Source organism: Triturus cristatus, chromosome 10 (genome assembly GCF_964204655.1).
Source record: "Triturus cristatus chromosome 10, aTriCri1.1, whole genome shotgun sequence".
Lineage (NCBI taxonomy): Eukaryota > Metazoa > Chordata > Amphibia > Caudata > Salamandridae > Triturus > Triturus cristatus.
The window spans coordinates 1,022,110,097-1,022,115,900 of NC_140593.1; the positions used below are offsets into that span (position 1 = coordinate 1,022,110,097).

Here is a 5,804-nt window from a genome sequence, read left to right on the forward strand (position 1 = left end):
AGTTTGAAATACTACCGGATGATTTCAGGACAACCTCATGGTTACGGTTTACAACCACTGGATGAATTGCTAACATCTTCAGAATTATTATGCATTACTGTAGTATGATTTTATGACAACTTCGAATTGGAGTTAATGTACACAAGGGTATTGGGAAAATACTACGGGCATCACTGCCTAACAACCAAGAGTACTCCGTGGAATTATTTAGAAGTAATCCCAATTCGGAACATCCAAGAGTATCCACTGGATGGGCACTCTTGGCTATTGCAAATGGGCATTACTTCAGAATGGTTTAATAAAATGTTCGATGCTTGTATATCACTCCTAAATGTTTAAATACAGACTTTCCAAATGTCCTTTCCTTCATCCTGGATTACTCAAGTCTAATTTAAAAACAAATTTGAAATGAAATACTTGGGTGAAACATGGTGTCCCTTTAAAAAAGAAAACTGTATGGGTTTAAAACAGGATCCTTCTTTAACCAAGGACAATGATATAAAATGAATTTGTGAGGAGCGTTGGTGTTGGCAAGAATACCATTTGCATTGAGTAGCAGCCTTGCAACGTATGACCTTTCCCCATACTAATTGTGACAGGTCTTCATTTGAGCTAAACGACGTCACTCTAAGTTTTGATATGGTGACCTGTGGCAATACACCAAACAAAGAATTGGTTTAAATAAATGGATCTGAAATTACTTCTCACTGTGTGCTTTTATTTCGCCAAAGCATGTACATGACCTCAAAGAGAGATAGGATACTGTTCAGGATAACATTAAAAGTAAGGAAAGAGAATTTTAAAAAGTCAACAAAAGAAGCAGCTCTATTGTGTGTTGCCAGATTCAGAGTATTTTGTCCTCTTTTGCAATTGCAGATCCTTACGACAAGAGCCCTTCTCGTAGTTTGGTTGTTGAGAGGAAGCCAGCTTGCACTAAGATTTCATAACATTCTGAAAGATAACAAAAGACTATATTAGTACACTTTCTACAATTCAGTTACTTTAGATTTTCTTTTTGATTAGCTGCCTTCATAAATCACTGGATTCCCCTCCACCATAAAGGGTGCCTTATGAGAGGTTTTAACACTGCTTTGCTGAGGCTTCTGGTTCACATTTGAACTTAGGCCATTGATCAGATGGAAGGTGAAGAAAGAAAATATCCCTTTCTCAACTGTAAGAGTGAAGGGGCAAATGAGATTCAGAACAGTCCCAGAGTTTCAATATTATTGTAACAAACGGCTTTTTATCCTCAAGAGACGGCGAATTTTAGGTTTTAATCTCCGCCACACATTGACCACAGTTTGACAGCATTGTGCCTTTAATCACTGCTCCTCTAACATTCAGGATAAATTACAGATGTACAAAGGTAAAGAGTGGTTTCCCAGTTACCAGAGTCTGTAAGCCACTAGATGTAGCCTGTGCAAACAGGGAGTAAACTACCTTGGGTTCAACTTATGCTGCCTTCAAGAAGGATATTGGCGGAAGGTCCACTGAACTACGCTTGCAGCATGCCCGTCTGGAAAAGAAAGTCACAAATTCCCTTGCGGCCAGTGCATGAATGCAGACAAGCAAGTGTTTGGACCAGGGATGCAGATGAAAGTATGAAGTAAGGCTGGAAGCACTGTGTGCTTTCAGTGCTGTCATGAAGATTTCTAGTTTAAGGCCTGGATTGCTTGCTTATTTGAAGAGAACTGACTGAAGGAGTAAAAAGGCAATACAAAACAGCATAAAAGGAACACTGCAGCAATAACGTGAGCCACTATGGGACCACTTAGGCCTTAAGGTTTTATAAGTCAAAACAAATTTTTAATGTTAGTTACTGTTTTTACACAAACAATTTGCAGCTTTAACCTGAATGTTCGTTACCAGAAGGGTAATTAGATGATTTGGAATATCTTACCAAATAAATCTGCAATTTCTGGTTGATCCCTGCCCAATGCTCATCTCAGCACACAATTTCATAATGAATAGGGTCCAACAGAACCTCTACCAGCTGCTGCATACCATCCTGCAGATAACAGAAAGCATTAATATATATGCCATCATATATACATGATTTTAAAAGTAAACGTTTTTGTTTCTGGCCGGCTAATTGACATTCATAAGCACCATGTGTAACAGTGATCAAAAAATGATGCATTAGTGCCAGAAATACGCATTGGTCATGTCAAAAATGTACTCCAGAACCAATTTCTTTTTGCAAAGAACATACAATGTTTATCATTTGCAGGCAGCGCTGTGTGCTTTGACAAATAGACTACTGGTTTCCACACGTACTTCAGCTGGCCTACAATTCAGTAGGTGTTTTTATTATTATTTTTATTTTAAGGCACAGCTTTTGGTGAACAGAAACTTATTTCTGAGATATGCACGTGAGGAGTACAAAGTGCAGGAGAATTAGGAGTTTTAGATTATGTGGTCAAAGTTGCTTCTACTCACTCGGTTTTAAAAGATGAGTTTCACTTACCTTTTAAGAAATCATTCTTATCTTGAAATTTTCTTACATTTGTTTGTATTAGTTCGAGCTCCTCATTCAGACCCGTAGCAAGGTAATCTGACGAATAGCTGTAATTTCCAGTAATAATTGACAAGGAATTATACATGATTAACTTATGAAAAAACGTATTTTGTAAATAAGCACATAACATTGGGAATTCAACTTCTTAAGCATAAACAGGGAATGTGTGGTTGAGTTTCACTAATTCTCAAATGAAATGATTGCCCACTGTGTTGCATGTTAGGAAATAAATGAAACCCACCCACACACAACAGATGAGATAACGCACTTGAGCAAATCAAATAGGAAAGGAAACCCTATGTTTCGCTCAACTGCACCAACACCTTATATGGCATATTGACTGGTGAATATCATATATTTATTACAAGGTCACCACTGTGAAATCCAAATCACCTGCCACCATGAAACGACACACACTCATCTAACCTTACACAGGACAGAACATCTCACATCCAACTCAGCACAGGTACGCCATACAGTCATATATCACTTTGCTCCCAGAAGCACTTTCTAAAAAGACATACCATGCACAAACATGCAGCAGAGCACATTAGAACATCAAGAGAGGCATGCATGTAGTGGTACTTGTATTGCATGAGCCACCTAGAGGAGCAATACAGCTATGTACAGCAGCAAGAGACCCGACATAGCGTTAAAGATCCTTTACGAGTCAATTAACATGCTGGTTGTTATTATGTGATGTGGTACTTCAAAGAGCATGCCATCATCCTGAGAAATGAGCAAATCGATCAATAAAAGTGTTCTGGCAAAGACTTCCAGTCATAACACCAACAGATTTTCTGTAACTTATATTTTACATCTACTCAGCAAGCTACAGCGTACAACAAAAAACAGCTTATTATTAAAACACATAGGTGAAACCTGATGCATTTACCATTGCTTGTTACTGTTACCTTAGATAACATTGGACACAAGCTCTTCAAAAACAATTGCTTTTCTACCAGTCCCACTTGACCGATCCTCTTGAAACTTGGAGGGACACAAATCCCACCAGTTCCCAACATTCTTACCAAGCTGCACCCCGTTCCCATCGCTGGACTGGATACAACTTTTACACCAAACACCCCACCCACGCCCATTCAAAAACAACCCACATTCAGCCGAAAAAGCACGAAAACACACCAATTCACAGCCAATCCATACCAACTCCAATATGCACGATAGAAACACATGCCCTGAACCCTAAACTCCAGGAACCCTAGCCCACACCAACCTTATGCTTAGTACATCTGGCCCTCAATATTAAAAAAAAAACCTTGCAGCAACTCTTTTGCAGTGACGTTTTACAGCAGATTTAGAATTCCAAACGATTCGAATGTTGAACACTGATTATCACAAGTGTATTTATTTTGATTACATTTCAGTGGGTTGGTACCTTTGAACAGGGCATCTTTTAGCAAGCAAGTCATACACTCAGTCCTTTTAAATATAATTTGCTATGAATTCTCATTGTGTTTTGATGTGTTCTTTTTTTGAGCAGCCGATTGTTTCCTTTACTAAAATGAACATAGTTGGGTGTAAATAAAGCAGTGCCTAAGCATGGCTTAAACACCTCCATAATTCAGTGTACAAAATAGAAAACCTATACTGCATTCCCTCATACTAGTAATTACACACTGCTTAAAAACAGTATATATGTGCTCGAAATTTGCATATCAGACGAACGTTCTATGTGTGGTCACTGTATGCACATGACACTGTGCAAAACAAGCGTCTCTGATCAACAGAGTATGCAGAGGACAGTATTCCCCCCAAAGCAAAGAAAATGAGTGCAAGTTACTACACGCCAAGCACTAACTACCACAAATCAACATTAGAAAACGCAGACAACCGCTTGAATAAAGCTACTGATAGAAGAATTATCTAAGCGTTCATTATTTTGTAATTACGCAAACGTGACAACAAAAATAAATATGTTGGCATAGAATGAGATGGTAAAAGGGAAATACGTTTATTTTCGAGAGATTTGTTCTTCTAAACATGTAAGGCGAGCTTGTCAAGGAAAGCACTCACTGGAGAAACAGGAGCTTGCTTGGGAGAGAGGCAGCCATTTGTCGGATGTACCAGAGCAAAGTCTGTTGTGCTCACAATATGAATGAAACATCATCCTTATTATCTCTGTGTCGCTTTCTTGGGCAATGCAAAGTGTCCTGCGTGTGTATATTAGGTGTAATTTTAAGAAGTGTCTGCACGAATAGCTTCTTCAAATGCATTTGTATCCGATTCTTTCAGTGCCTCGTTTAACAGTCCGTGCAGGTAAACAATGCCCACATGCAAGCCCACGGATTTGAGGGGTCCTTTTCCCACCTCTTAAAAAAAAGGCATTGTTAAAAATCGCACCGTTGAGGCAGACCTCATGAATAGATTACACCCACTATCCACCTCTCCCACCAAATAAAACACTACGTCTATGGCTGCAATTAAATGGCGGGCTCCTGCCTTTCTTTCAAACAAAGCCCCGCACTTGCCCAAAATACCAAAGGGTTGAAGAGAGGCTGGAATTCAGACCCGCCTCTCCCCTATTTCAATCCTCAGTAAAAATACCAACAAAAAATGGAAGGCTTTATCCCCTCTGTAGTGAGCACGTAGCACCGAATCCAAACACGAACACTGGCAGGCACAGCAACTCTTTCTCTCTCCCTCGCCCACACTTGAACTGCACTTCCGCTTCCGTTCAGAATCCGATGCAAAAAGGGAAACAGAAAACGGACTACAAAAATGGACAATGCAATAATTAACCTGGCGGCCATCAAGCATTGGCGAAGACAACCTGCTCCAAACTTATTCCTGCAACATCTATGCTGATGTATCATGTGCACACCATTTTTAGAAGCCTTTATTTTTTTTCTTGGTTTCGCTAGCTATTGTAGGAGCAGGTGATACTGCACGCATTTTCATTTGTGTTGAAAGAAACATTTAAGTGCCGATTTATATAGGGCAAACTTGTTCAAAAGACGTCATCAGAACGCTTTACGCGGGAAGAAGATATGTTTACACTTGAAAGCCAGACGTTGCAATTTTTTTTTTAGTCACAGGTATGTCAAGTGATTTAATCAGGTGATGTTGTGCAGAGGTCGGGTGTACACTAAAATTACCCTGAGCACCCCAAAAACAAAACACACCCTGATCCCTTAATTTTCTACTACACCCCAAACCTAAAGCCACCCTGAACCCTAAAAATCCCCCAGCACCTCTAAACTCAAACACACCCTGAACCCTAAAAATTCCCCTACACCCCAAAACCCTAACCCACCATGCCACTTAA

General features: G+C 39.6%; 1 long non-coding RNA gene across 1 annotated transcript; it reads right to left on the bottom strand.

Annotated features, from left to right (window-relative positions):
- Positions 1-718: 718 nt before the first annotated feature.
- Positions 719-5,178, bottom strand: LOC146796452 (uncharacterized). Its single transcript, XR_014969618.1, has 4 exons — positions 5,088-5,178; positions 2,468-2,565; positions 1,901-2,008; positions 719-951 (listed from the first exon to the last, which is right to left on the bottom strand). It is a non-coding gene; the product is annotated as an uncharacterized LOC146796452 (long non-coding RNA).
- Between the last annotated feature and the right edge of the window lie 626 nt (positions 5,179-5,804).